This window comes from Manis pentadactyla, chromosome 8 (assembly GCF_030020395.1).
Source record: "Manis pentadactyla isolate mManPen7 chromosome 8, mManPen7.hap1, whole genome shotgun sequence".
NCBI lineage: Eukaryota > Metazoa > Chordata > Mammalia > Pholidota > Manidae > Manis > Manis pentadactyla.
In genome coordinates, this window is record NC_080026.1 from 36,635,791 (window position 1) to 36,650,924 (window position 15,134).

The following is a 15,134-nucleotide window of genomic DNA, read 5'->3' on the forward strand; positions in this document are numbered from 1 at the left end:
CTGCCTGGAGTGTGGAATTACCAAACTTGATTTACTTATTTTCCTTTACCTTTCAAAGCAAAAAAATGAAAGTCTGAAACACTAATTTCCCCCAAATATTTATGTATCTCCTCTCTTTCTATTTCTATTCTCATTGTACTGCTAGAAATGTTTTGTTCATTTATTGTTGTATTGTCCCTGGTGCAAAGAGGAATGAAGCTCATGTTTTATTATTTACTATGTTTTGCTATTAGTTCTGGATAGAAGTTCTTTACCATATTGTAGAAGTAATCATCTATTTCTGATTCACTTTGAGTTAGCAAAACTCAGGAATAGGTGTTGAATTTCATAAATGTCTTTTTTGCATCTGTATAGATATGTATGATCTATTTGGTCTAGTGCTGTAAGAGATTAGATCATAGCAAATAATTCTTGTTTATGATTCCTTCTTCCTTTTCTGAACTGTAAGTCTTCATTTGTTTCTCTTTTATTTACAAATTCATAAACATCATCATCACCACCATCTATAGGTAACCATTTTTACTATTTGCTAGCTTATTTACCTGGAGTTCTCTTTTTTGTTTTATTTTCTAGCTTCTCAAGTTTTGCTATCAGGTTTGTGCAAGTTTCACAGAATTAATTCGGAAGGCATTCATCTTTTTCAGTATTTTAGAAACTGTTTAGATAGAGAAGGCAATGAAGCACAGTCATTGAATTCAAATCCTGGATTGTTCACTTGCCGGTTTTATAACCTTGGGTAAGTTATTTAACTTATCTACACATGAGTTTCATCATCTATAAAATGTAAACACAAGCACCTATATTGTATGGAAGCTTTGTGAGATTAAATGAGATTATATAAGGAAACCCTTATCACAGTTACAGGCTCACTGTAAGCATTAAATATATTTGGCTGTTATAAAATAGTGATGATAAAGATGGTGATGGTGGTGATGATATTGTTATCATTGCATGGAAATTATCTTTTTCTTCAAATTAGTTGGGTGTAATAATGGAACAGCTTTTTAAAAAAGAATTTTTGAACATTTTCCCTCCTTTAAATTCTTTAAATTCTCCTGTTTAACTATTAAGTTAATTTTAAAAAGGTTTTTTTTCAAGAGAAACTTGTCTCTAGATTGAGATCTTCAAAATTTTTAGGCTAAGTATAAGGTATGCTTTTGTTAAGATCTCTCTAACATATATACATATATATATATATATATTTGTTATTATTATTATTATTATAACTATTATTATTATATTCTATTACCATTTTTTTGGTCACTTGTTATTTCAAGAACAAAAAGAGGAGCAGTAAAACCTACTCATTCTCCTCTTAATATGAGTCTGTAAATTTCTCCTAATATTTGTAATATTTTTCTTTTTTTGTTTAAGTTTCATTGGTGTATAATCTTACATTATTTTCAGATATAGAACACACTGGTTCACCAGTTATACACATTATTAAATCCTCACTCCCACTAGTGCTGTTACTGTCTGTCAACATGGGAAGATATTGTGGAATTATTGACTATATTCTCCATGCTGTACCAACTCATATTGTTGGTGGAGAGGTCGGTTCCATTCCTGGGGATGGAAATCCATCTGAGTTATGGCATCAAATATGTTGGGGGGGTGTTGTGTATTTGCCTCAGTTCTTGTCCCCGCCACAACAAAGAATTGAAGGGAAGAGATACAGTTGTGAAGCAGAGTAAAAGATTTATTTAAAGTTACTTAAAGAGAGAAATAGTATGGGTGACCTCAGGGAGAAGAGGTGTCCTGAAAGGTTTGAGAAAGTTTAAGGCTACGTACTTAGAAAGTGCAGGTGACCTCAGAGAGAGAAGCGCACTGAAAGGTTGAAGAGAGAGAGTTTAAAGTTACACACTTACAAAGTGCCGGTGACCTCAGAGAGAGGTGCGCCCTTAAAGGTTGGAGAGAATGTCTACAAACTTAAAAAGTGCAGGTGACCTAGGAGGGAGGTGTGCACTGAAAGACTGAGGAAAAGTCTTAAGAAACAGTCAATTATGTACTTACAAAGCGCGGGTGACCTCAGAAAGAGGAGCACACTGAAAGGTTGGGGGTTGCCCTTTTAAGGATTTTTCAGGAATGTGACAAAGACTTGTTAATATGCAGACTTGTTAAGTGGTTCCTAAATATTTAAAATTAACTTAACACAAGAAATTTACTGCTCTGATTTCTTTCTGAGATACCAGCTTCTTGGTCTGGGAGCATATTAAACAAGACCACCTTCCCAGTCCCCAAAGTGGGCTAAGTTATTGTCTGCTTGCTGAAGAGTAAGTTAAGAATCTTACTTCTTAACTTTCTGGGTTTTAAAATGCAATCTAATCTTTAAGATGGGATCCTTCCTGCCTTTTACTATGTTGTTTATGGCTGGGCCTGCTTGCTAAATTGGTTGCCCAGGTTTCAAATTATTTGATTAGGGCTGAAGGAGGAAAACAGCATATAGGTAGAGTTAAAAAAATAAGCTGGGCCTGCATGATTAACACAATAAAAACATGGGCTATGCTGAGATACCCTCCTTATCTGGGAAATATTCAAACATTCCAGGCCAAGTTGCTCCTGGCCTTTTGAGCTTTAACTGATTAATTTATTAACTCTGAGTCTTTTTTGGGTTTCTGGTTTTAACTGGTTAAATTTTTGAGTGCCCTTTAGTGGGCTTTACTGACCTTACTCTCTTTTCACCCTGCTCATATCTATTTTCCTGCCTAACAATATTATGATTGAGAATTTTTGTGCCTCTTTATCCCCCTTACCCTCCTCACCCATCAATCCCAGCCCCTCTCACATGGTAACCACCAGTCACTTCTCAGTGTGTATGAGTTTACTGCTGTTTTGTTCATTTTGTCTTGTTTTGTTTTTATATTCCACAAATAGGTAAAATCATATGATACTTGTCTTTCTCCACGTGGCTTATTTCACTTGGCATGATACCCTCTAGGTCCACCCAAGTTGTTTTAAATGGCAGGATTTCTCTAATATTTTTATTTATATACTTTGATGCTATGTTTTCTGCAGCATGAATATAAATGACTATCTATCTTGTTAATACTAATACTAATGCAGATACTAAAAAAAAAGCCAATAGTTTTTGAGTATGTGCTCTGTGGCAGGTATTATGCTTGGTGTTTTAGATGAATTTTCTTATTTAATACTTACAATTCTCTAAGATAGATAGGTATATTTATCACTTCCAATGAGGAACACACAAATAAACAAAATGATTGTTTTACATAATGCTTCTTGACTTTAGCGCTGCTTCTTTAATGTTAATAGTGTGACTCTTGATTCCTTTTTGTTTGTAGTTGCCTTGTAGATCTCTATCTTTTAACATTTAACCTTTATGTCATGTAGCATCTTGTTGGTATACAGTAGATACCCTTCCAAAAAATAGTTGTAGGATGAACAGGCCCTTCAGAATCCCTTTGTTTAATCTGTATCTCTTCTAGGAAGCACATACTGGATTTTGTTTGTGATGAGTGTAAATGGTTATTAAGGGAGTTTAACCCACTTACAGTTGTTGTATTAATGATGTGTTTGATTTATTTTTGACATTTAGTGTTTTGCATTTTTTTATCTTTCCTTTAATTTTCTTTTCCTTTTACTGTTGCCATATGGACTGTTAGCTCTTTGATTAAATATACATACGAATTGGTTTGGAGAGTGTACATCTTGTTTTTATTCTACTTTTGATTGACATCTGGCTTGTCCTACAGCTGAGTGCATTCACACTGTTGGCATGATAATTATAGTTTCCACTGCAGCTGCTGCTTTACAAAGCTTTACGTTCACATGCCAGCCCACAGTAAATTGTGTTCATGATCATGAATTTCTCATTTTGTTTATGATCTCATGTGAAATAATTTATTCTTTTGAAAACAAAACATATTTGTTACATTGTGCACTCTTCTCATCATTTATCAGTCTTGTTCTAATCACATAACAGATGTTAAATATGCATTGATTATCTGTTATGTATGCTGTGCTGAACTATGTGAATTTGGGGAAGAAGGAAGAGTACAAAGTAATATTTTGTCCCTATTTTTAAGAAGCTTAATGTATAATTGGCAGGGGGACTATGTGTATATCCATTAAAAAATTAAATAACTCAAAAATAAAAATATAAATGATGTCACCAGCCCTATGTATAAATAAATGTCAAATGAGAAACACGCACAAAATGTGCCATGAATTCAGAGGTCAGAAATACTGCCTAGGGTTGAAATGTTCAGAGAAATCTTCCCCAAAGAAGAAGGAAACCATCCCAAGGTGGATAAACAGGGTGGACAAAGATGTGGAGATAAGCATGTACATGGTGTATTCATGAGACTGCAAGCAAATGATGATGGTCACATCAGAGGTTTCATGGGATTGGAAATATATACTAGAGTAAAGAATTCATTACACAAACATGTTAAACACTTAGTACTCAGCACAGAGAGGGCACTTAACCAAGGTGTAGAGGCAGAGGCATGTCAGGGAAGGCTTACATGTGGAAATAATGGCAGAGCTGAGTTCTAAGAGACAAGTAGGAATTCAACAGGTAAAAGTTTCAGATGGAGGTGTGTGTGTGGGGGGGTATGTGTAGTTGGGAACAAGTGCTTTCTAGGCAAAGGAAACCAAAGATATGAAGGCTTACACATGAGAGAGAATCTGGTGCTTTGAACAGCTGCAACTATTTCCATGTATCTGGTATGTTGAATGGTGAAAGAGTTGGAGGGAGAAAAGGTGGACCAGTTCATGTGGATTTGGGGTACCATATGGAGGCTTTTGCATTCTATTTACAAAGCTGTGGGAGCCTCAAAGTGATTTTGAATAGGATAGTGGAGTTAGTTGGAAACTGGGTTGTAGACAGGAAGATTGAATGTGGGGAGATTGAGAGATTGTTGGATCAATTCAGGTGCAAAATATCAAGGGACTGAACAGAGGCAATGGCAGTGGGGATATATTTAAGAATGATTAAAATATGAGAAGTTACAGCCCAGCTATGAGATAGATGAAGGAGCTGGGAATAGAGAAGCCTTGCATGATTCTTGGGATCCTGGCTTGAGGAATGGCTGGAATCCTTTTATTACTATAAGAAAGAGGAGGAAGAGAGAGTTTATACACACATACACACGTGTGTGTGTAAATGACTTAAGATTTTCCTCTTCATGGCATTTTCCTACTGAGTTTAGAATAATGGGGCTTTAAATGTTAGCATTTCCTTAAAATTGTCATGGGTGTGTAACAGTGGTAAAATTACTAGGTCAATAAAATATGTATAAATGTACAGACTTGTTGATGGAACAAACTTTTATTTAGCTACCAATCCCATAAATGGCCAAACAATTAACAATGATAAAGTTTGTTTCAGAACAAAGCCTACCAAAAACAGGGAGATTTGGAAGCCTTTCAACAAAATAAATTCCTTTCTTCTCAGATGACATGTAAACTGATGTCATTTCTCATTCCATAAAGAAAAAAAAAAGATGAAACTTGCTATGCTTTGCAGTATTCCAATGATGACATTCTTCCTCAAAGTAATCTAAAAAAAGACTTTGTGAACAAACTTGTACTTCCTTTGCCAGAAATGCATGCCTGACCATAATGCACGCCTTTCATACTTAGCCATTTAGGTAATGGTTTCTACGTGAACTTTCATAACATTTATTTACTGCCATAAATGAGTGGACCAACTGTTATTAGAAGCCAGGAATCCAGTTCCTCAGCAGTTAGATTTCTCACGATATTATCTCAACTTTATAAAAGTCGTTCTGCAAGTAGTATTTCCTGTCAATATTTCAGGGACAATGTGAAATATCACAGGCATCTTGGTTTTGAATTTTTACAGTTCTGCCTGCTTGAAAAACATATTAGCCTCACTCCATGAAGACTATACTCTAGTTATAAATATTTTAATTCCCCAGCCCCTCTTGTTAGGGTAGATCAACCACATTTTCCTTCCCCTCCCCTCTGGCTGACTGATTCACACTCTTCTGTGAATTGCTACAGCAGAAAAAAACAGGCGAAGACTGCCTGATTCTGAAGACAAGGCTTTTTATAGGTTCATCTGGATAAAATGGTGAAAGATGATGGACTGATCTGCTGATGAGGGCTTAAGCAGGATAGATGTATTGATCATGAAATGGGAAAGACATCTTGCTTCAAGTTTTCCACTTCCATGGCAGAGGCCATTGACGGTGAGCCTGCTCTGGAAGAGTTTGAACTCAAGGTGGCTTTGCTAAGCAGACATCTGACTTACTGAAGTTCTGCCACCTACTCTAGTCCCTGCGTGCTGAGGCGAAGCACGAGGTTCCCTCAGGTTGAGCTGGTTAAACTGGACAAACCACAGCCTCCCCGAGCAGGCTCTTGGGCTGTGGCCTGAGGGCTGGCTCCTGCCCTGGCAGGAAGCTGTGCCCACGTGCTTGCCTTCATCATCTCCCACTGTTAGTGCCAGGCGCAGCCAGGCAGGAGCAGGGGATGACCATGGACAGGGCAGTTGGTGCCTGACTCTGGCCTGTTCCAGAAACCCTATTTCCGGAGTCTTCCCAGCTCTTGGCTGGCCTCCTGCAATGGGCTAGGGTTATAGACCAAACTTCAGGAACCTCACCCTTGGTGGCCAGAAAAATGAAGAACCAGATGCAGCTGTCGAAGAAGCCGCTAGCTTGTTGAGAAAGGTAAAAATAATGTATTTCTTAAAATTAGAAATGTATTTTTCTCTCATAAAGTATTTTTGTTGCATGAAGGGGGATAAAGAACTTCAGTAAGACAAAAGAAGGAAAGAAATAATTGAAATCTTTTACTATGAGAAAGCAGAGAAATATCTTGTTGCTTACATTGCTATTCTTACAGCTAAGAACAAATTTCTGATGTCCATGTAAACAGAGATGCAAAAGATCTCCACATGCCAGAAAACCCCCAAAGAGCTACTGACTGTACAGTTTTTCACCCTTATTTACCCATATCTCTGCCTATTTGCTGAATAGGGAAAAAAAGAGACATTGAGCAAAATCCTTGTTTTCATAAAGGCTTTAAGAATGGGGGAGTCATTTCCATAAGAAATAATAAAAGTTATGATACAATTTTGGCAGGGACTTTTAAGAAGCAATTTAACTTTCTTCTCATCAGTGGGTAGTGTAGTGCTTGATTTGTAGTTGTTCATATTTGTTGAAAGTTGTGCATTGGCTGCAGTCAATGTGAATTTGAGCCATTTAAGCACACATTCATTCTTTAAGAGATTTTTAATTCATTCCATTCATTCATTCATTGGGCAAATACTTACAGCCAGAGCTACCAATGAGATCAGAAGTATATGTAATGAATATCAATGCAATTCCAGCTGAAATTTTGGCATTTGTATAACTAACAGAAAGCAGTTTATTTGCAAGTGAAGTGATTTTGTGTGTAGGGGTTGTTTGGTATTTTAAAAATAGGCAAAATGAATATTTGTTGTGCAGAAGTTTGCTTGATTAATTAAAAGGAAACTTTTATACAGTTCAACTCCCTAGTCCAGTGAAAATACGATTCTATTTATAAGCATGTCAATGACTTCAGAACATTCTGAAGAACATCCCACTTCCTACTGAATCCCATTTGGGTGGCCTCCAAGGGGTCCTACATCTCCATAAACCAAGAAACCTTCCTCAACCCTTGTAAATTTCCTCTTTACAAGAGTGATATGTGCTGACTCTGCATACATCATTCCTTACCTCATTCTCATTAATTTGTTATGAAATATTTAAGATAAGAAAGTGTATAGAAGAACACAATGAAGACTGAATATCACCACTCAGCTTAATAAATAAGGTATTACCAATAAAATTGATGTTCTTGTGTGCCCATCTCTAGACCCATCTCACTTGCACCAAATACACAATGATGCAACCACCATCATGAATTTGGACTTGGTAATTATCATTTCCATATCATTCTTTAAAGTACTGCTAAGTATGTATGCACACATAATCAATCATGTGTCATATTGTTTCCTGTATTTTTAAGCTTTATATAAATGGTATTATACTATATGTTTGTAACTTGGTATCTTCTTAGAATTTTCATTCATTACTGTGTTGGTGAGATTCATCCATGGAGATGGTGTTCCATTGTATAATAGTCCATAATTCATATACTCTCTATGGTGGACACTTAGTTTGCAACTTTTGTGTCAAGAGGTCAGGGCAGATATCAGCATTATCACTTGGTGCAATTAGATACTCACTGGCAGGAAAGTGATGGGAGGTGGTCCCTCAGCAACATAAGGTGCACTTGAGCTCAAGTGCATTTGGATGCAGTGTTGGAAGGGTCCCCTGCAGAGAGTTTCCACCAGTGGGACGTTCCCACCCTGTTTCTCTTTCTGTGAACTGAACATAAGATCCTCATAGGACTGGGGACAGTCAGACTGCTTTGGTGTCAAATAGTCTGAGGGTCAAGTATTAGTTGTGTGCAGTTGTTGGGAATGTAAGCTGCCTAACTCCTGAAGGTTTGGAGGGACAACAGGAAGTACAGCCTGTCCTTTAGGAAGGAAGCTCCTAATCCTATTAGCTTCTTACTAGGTAATTTAGAGAGAGTTCCTTATTGATCATCGCTTGTTACTTTATAAATCAGTTTTTTCCTGTTTCAAATAATGTTGCCATGATCATGTTTCTTTGTGTACATGTGCAGGAGTTTTCAAGGATATATACCTAGGAGTAGAATTGCTGAATTGTAGTGATTATGCCTTGGCAGATTTACTGGATGTTGCCATTTGTCCTTCAAATAATTGAACCAACTTGTACTCCAATCAGTAATGTGTGAGTTCCTATTGCTCCACGTTCTTTTCAACAATCGATACTGTCCAAATTTATTAATTATTGCTAATTTGATAGGTGGTATGAGATGGTACCTCAGAGAGGTATTCTAATGATGATCAAGATTGACCAGGTTATCTTACATCTGTTGGTCACTTATGTAGCCTCTTTTGTGACAGGCTTTTTCCTATCTGTTTGTCATTTTTTTCCTGTGAATTTTTTTTTCTTTCTGACTCATAGGCATCTTATATTCTGGATGTTTACTCTGTAAGGATCTGTATGTTGCAAATACTCCTCTGACTCTGTGGCTGTTTGGTTTCTTATATATTTTTTAAAACATTGCTAATGGTCTTATGTTTGACAGAAGTTTAATATTTGAATGTAAGCCTAGTTTCAAAGAACTTTTTTATTCATAATTACAATGAGTTTTGTTTTAATTCATTTTTCCTCTAATTTTTAAAAGACCCTATTGCCTTACTAGTTACCCTTAAAAGTCTGTATGTGTGCTTAACTTAATCTAACAGCTATCACTTCCCTTATGGGAAAAAAGTCTTACAAACTTTTTATTGTGCAATATTCTAGTTTCTATCTTGTTACTTATTGTACTTCTCTAATTTGACATTATCATATTATTTTTTACTGCCAGGATTGAATAGATTTACTTATACATTTAACAATTTCTTTGCTTACCATTCATTTCAGACATTCTGTAGTCATTCTTTTAATGAAAAATTCATGGTAAACTAAAATTTTTGTTTGTCAGAAAATACGTTTTCCTTGACTTCACTCTCGAGTGGAGATTCAGCTAGGTATGAAATTGTAAATTGAAGTTATTTTCTCATGGCTTCTGAGAGATCTGCATTTAATCTCTTTGTAGGGGTGAGTCTAATGTATTTTTTGAAAGTATTTTCTGTATGTGGTGGGGACTTGATAATGGGGGGAATCTAGTAACCACAGTGTTGTTTATGTAAGTGTATATTAATGATGACAAAAAAAAATATTTTCTTTCTGGTTGATTTTAAGGTCATGTTTGTCTTTAGTGACCTGTAGAATTGGTATGGTATGTCTAGGTGTGGATTGAAAAAAATTTTTAAGTGGATTTAAAAATATTAATTAAAAAATTTTTGTACTTCCTGAGTCTGAGGATTCATGATTTTCATCAAGGATATTTTTTGGTCATTGTATTTTCAAATGTTGTCTCCTGCTGAAACTCCAATTAGATGTATGTTAAATCTCATTTTCCATTTCTCTTAAAACTCTTTAATTTCATTAGGTCTATTTGCTACATTCCATAAACTTAAAAAAATTCTATCTTCCAATTCATTAGTTCTTCCTTCCATATTCTGTCCAATTCACCTTTTGAACTACACATTGAAGAATTTTTATTTCAATTATGTTTTAATGATTATATTTTAATATCTATAAGTCCAATTTAGTTCTCTTTCAATATTGCTTATTTGTGTTGTGTTCTCTCTCAAAAATTCTGATATATGAAGTCCTAGAGAGTCTACTTTTATAGTTTTTAGTCCTACAAACTCCTTTCCTTAGTGTCTGTTTCCTTAGATACAACTCAGAATAGAAACTTAAATTGACACTCTTTATCTGTGGAAATCCTGAGAGCTCTGGGTGAGCATTTTATTCCTTTGCATTTGCTTTTGCTACACATTCTGAGATGCTACCAAATCAGGGCAACATTCAGTTAGCATTTTGGCTTGTGGTTTTACAAACCCTGATGTTTGTATAAATTTGAACTCAAAGCTCACATGGAATAGGTCTGTATTTTAAAATTCTTGGATACTGGAATGGGTGGGAAGGTTCATTTGACAGATTTAGGAAATAAAAATACAGGACACTGTTAAACTTTATTTTCAGATAAATAATAACATTAAAAAAATACTAAGTATGTCCCATGAAATATTCTAGATCTTATCTAGGTAAGGCATAGGGAGGTTTTGTTTTCCTAACAAGAGCTGAAGCTGACATGATAAGCTTCCATATTGTCTTCCTTTGTAGATGAGTAGATTTTGTTTTTTTCTAGTCCACTATTTCACGGAGCATTTAGTCTTTCAAAGGTCTTGAGTTTTTGTGGGCATCTAAGTTCTAGTTCCCACCTTGTGGAGGCTTTGTGTCTTGTTTCCCAAGTGATTCTAGGTCCCTGGAATGTGAAATTCTATCAGCATGATCACTAATTCAGCATTAGCTTTCCTTTTTGTGTTTTTGCTTCCTTTTTGGTTTCTTTGGCTGTTTGGGTGGATTTTTTAGCTCTTAGGATTTTCCCCTTCCTTTCAAGTGAGACATGCATTTAAAAGAGTTTGCAGTGTTTATCAGTTATATTTCTGGGAGCAGAAACACTTTTATTCATCCTTCAACCAAGCCCTTGACCTTACCACTGATCTAACATTGCCTTTGAAAATTCTGCCAGGGATGGTTTATTGCTAAATCCAAGTAACTCTTCTTGAGAGCTGCCAACTTGAAAGCTCTGATTCTCAGTTCAACTTTCTCTTTCACTGACTTCTATGACTCCGGTTTCTTCTTACTATTCTATGTCTCTGATCAGCATTGTCAGTCTTCAATTGCTCTCTTTTCTGTTGCTGCTTCTTCATATAAACTTGCCTCCTGGACAGTCAGCATACTCCTAAGCTAGTATTCTGATCTCCAAACTCTGAAGTCTAGCTTTCATATTGTTTTCTACAGTTACCTTTCTTGAAAAACATATCTTAGGACTATTCTTGCCCTTGAAAATCTTTGATAACTTCTTTATTGCCAAAATATATAATCTTAACATTAAAATTCTTCAACAGTGCAACTGTTAGCTACTCTTTCTGCAACTTTGTCAGCTACCAGACTCTCCACACACTGTAATTCCCTGTGCTTCTTGGACCATGATTATCATCATCAACATTCACTCCTTCTGTGTTTGTTCATAACCCTGGAGTGACTGCTGTTCACTGCTTGTATATTGAAACCATATGCTTCCTTCAAAGTTAGGCTCAGATTTTGCCTTGATGAAGGTTTGACCCATTCCCACCTCCAGCTGGCTGTTCAGTACTTTATTCATGCGTTCATACAACACATGTGTATTGTGCTGTTTGTCATAGTTTATCTTTCTCTCTTTGTATTTTTTAGGTACAAACCATTGTTTTCATTTTATTACTTTAATTCTGAGCACAATGCTCTATATTTGGTAGCTTCAACAAATCCATTGATTATTCAATTAAGATGCCTGTCTTTAGTGGTTATGAGGACATATTAGATAGGATTTATAGTATCATACCAGGTTTTATTCAAAAATGAAGATCAACTTAGAAAAATTGCTAGAACTGCAGAAACAATATGAAGCTTGATTTTCAGTTTGGAAGAGTACTTCCCTTAATCTCCCACAGTTTCAAGGAAGTCTAATTTCTGTGTTAGATCTGACAGATCTAACATTATACTGGCCATAACACTGGGGATTCCTAGAATCTCATGAAAAGTCCTCCCCGATAATGTCCTATAACCTCCGTGGCCCTTGATATATTTTCATTCATTTCCCCAAATCCTTTTTTTCCCTTTCTTTACTTAAAATTATCACAATGTGTGAATTAAAGTAGTTGTTCTAATAGATTATGCTATTATATCAACTCAAATATATGTAATACCCATGAATCTTGTCCTCCTTCCTTTTTCTCTGTCTTAACAGGTTTGCCAGATTTTGCAAATCAAAATGTATGACATCCAGTTAAATTTAAATTAGAGATAAACAATAACAAAATTTTTAGTATAAGTCCCTATATTGCATGGGACATATTTACATGAAAAAAAAATCATTGTTTATCTGAAATTCAAATTGAATTGGGCATCTTGTATTTTATCTGGCAACATCTGTACCATTTCTAGCTTCTTTTTTCTTATCACCGTAATCACTTAAAAAGAACACAAAGGAAGCATTTCAACATTCAGAAATGAAAGCCCTATAAAAGTGATTTTCCCTAGAAAATTATCAAAGATTCCTTAGCTTGAAAATTTTTAGTGTGGAGAGGAATGTAACATGGCAACAGTATAATTAATTCTAAAGTGGGGTCATGAAAAAATAGTACTGTAGTGAAAAGCTGATTTCAGCTGTGGGAGTTTACTAGCATAAGTATGTTTTTGTTAATTTTTCCAAAACAACTAACGTCTTGTGGCAGGCACATCTGGGTGACACACACTCTGTAACTCGGTCAGAATGCCTGGGAGAAAGCATGTGTGTGTATCTGTTGAGTTCAACAGCCCTTTGCTATGAGGGAGTGGAAAGGAGACACGAACATTGTGCTAAGATGCAAACTAATTGATAGACAGTATAATCACCACCTTGGTTAAAGCCCTGGGAATCTTTTCATACAAGCAAGCTGTAAATTTAAATGGAAACCAAAAGGATAGAACACAGTGCATAGCTCTTCATTCCATTACTTCATGTATGAAATATTCCCTGAGAAAGAGAGAGGCTTAGAAATCATAGCTGGAGAGGAGCTGCACAGTGATTAAGGTAAGACAGAAGTGGCTCGTAAAAATCTCAATCTAACCATGTACAGATAAAATTTGAGGGACTATTTGAAGGATTAAGCTCTATTCTTTACTCAGGATAAGGCAACACATTTCTGAATAATTCAATGATCTCTTTGTCCCAAGCCTTAGACAGTCTTCAAGATTATGTGATTTGGGGTAAGATACACCTATTCATGAGCCCAATTAATCATGGTTTATTATCTTCTAAATGCCTGCTACTTAGCAGTGCCATTGAAAGTACAAGAGTATTCTAATCAGACTGACTTGGGTTCAAATTCCCCCCAGCTCTGACCCCTTGAATCGTGACAAAAACTTTCAGAACCTCAATAAAATAAATTCATCTATGAAATGAAGCTGATGCTATCCATCTCTCAGGGTTTTGTTGTGGATTAACTGTGTTTATTAACTGCCTGGCATTTACAAATTGCTTCATGAGAAGGAGCCTGTCCCTCTCTATCTGTATGCTGTCTTGTGATCAGCTCTTTGCCTGAGCCTGACATTGGGGATGTTGCCCATTGTCCCAGACACCCTCTCCTTGCTTGCATGTCTGACTCTTTTGACACACCTTAATTTCAGGGTACACTACAGATGAGAGAGAATATTGCCCTAGGCTGGACATGACAGAGGGCTGGCCTTTCCCATGCTGACTTCATCAGTTGGCATTGGCTGCCTGCAGTAAGGAGTTGAGAAAGGCCATGAGGCTGCTCTGGGTTTGATGAAAGATAGCCCCTAATTGGTTACTGATGAAGGCTGCCATTTGCCCAGGAAGGGGAAACTTTGGTGTCTGTACTGTGTGCCTGATGAGTTCCTTCTTGGTCAAGTTATGAAGTAGGCAGTTTGTCTTCAGGAACATGACTTCCCCTACCTGTACTCCTTTCCTCCATTCCCTTCACCAGTTTTGATATACTAGCTTTGTGACAGAGAAAAATAGAGGATGAATTTATTCATTTCTGTTAGGATTTGGAGACTTACCAATCATCTGCTTTTGTGGAGTGACCTGAAGGAAAAGGCAAGGTGCTCTGGACCAGCCTTAGCTGCCAGGATCTCCAGATGCAAGCTACTGGTCCTCAGCCTGTGTATGCTGCTGCTACACAGCAGCCCTCTGCAGGAGGGCTGGAGGAAAGAGGGGTCTCTTCCAAGCCACCCATTAAGCCCTGTGCAGTCCTAATCTCCCCCCAAATAAGTTTCAAAGTCTTTGGCTTTATATGTGATTAAGTTTTAAAAATCTATTATATCTAGGGTACTATGTGGATGAAATGACTTCTTAGTTTTTGGGAAAGACCAAACAGCCCCAAACACCTTCCTTGCCTTTTGGCTGTTGATTGGATTCTCACTGATTACAGTTGCATTTCTGTAATTCTGACCACTATAAAATGTAAGTCTTCCTGGAAGAACCTAAGGGTAACAGCATGGAGGAGAATATTTGAAAAGAAACTAAAGAAATGATAAAGAGAAATGATATCACTGTGAATACAAAATATAGAGTTTACAGGAGGAGATGGCCAATCTCTGAAGCAGACAGGGAGAGACAGAAGAGTTCTGGGAAACTGCAACCTTTCAGACATTTATACACTATGCTTAAAAGAAGGCCATTTGATGAGTTTTAGAAAATAACATTTGTTCTCATTATTATGGTAGAAATTTTGTGAGAATGTGGAAAGTATACAAAAGAAAAATATCTAATAATCCCACAGCAAGAATTGACCCAATTCATTAACATTTTGGTGCATTTCCTTCTAGTCTTTTTTTTTCCCTGCACATACATTTACATATTTGCATATAAACTATTAACCCAGGCAGCCCTTTTTTGCCTGAGGCTAACAAAATAAGGTCACCTTGTTA

The 15,134-nt window shown here is 36.3% G+C and overlaps 1 protein-coding gene across 11 annotated transcripts in view; it reads left to right on the top strand.

Moving 5' to 3' along the window:
- Positions 1-15,134, top strand: part of NCKAP5 (NCK associated protein 5) — a 1,007,163-nt gene that overhangs the window by 116,199 nt on the left and 875,830 nt on the right. For 3 of the 11 annotated variants that reach the window (XM_057505665.1, XM_057505674.1, XM_057505666.1), the window contains exon 1: positions 4,596-6,656. The exons of 6 other annotated variants lie outside the window; for them this stretch is intronic. The gene's annotated coding sequence lies outside the window, so the exon portion shown is untranslated. Of the gene's footprint in view, positions 1-4,593; positions 6,657-15,134 lie in introns of those variants that run through there. 2 more of the 11 variants (XM_057505675.1, XM_057505673.1) reach the window with 2 other exon arrangements.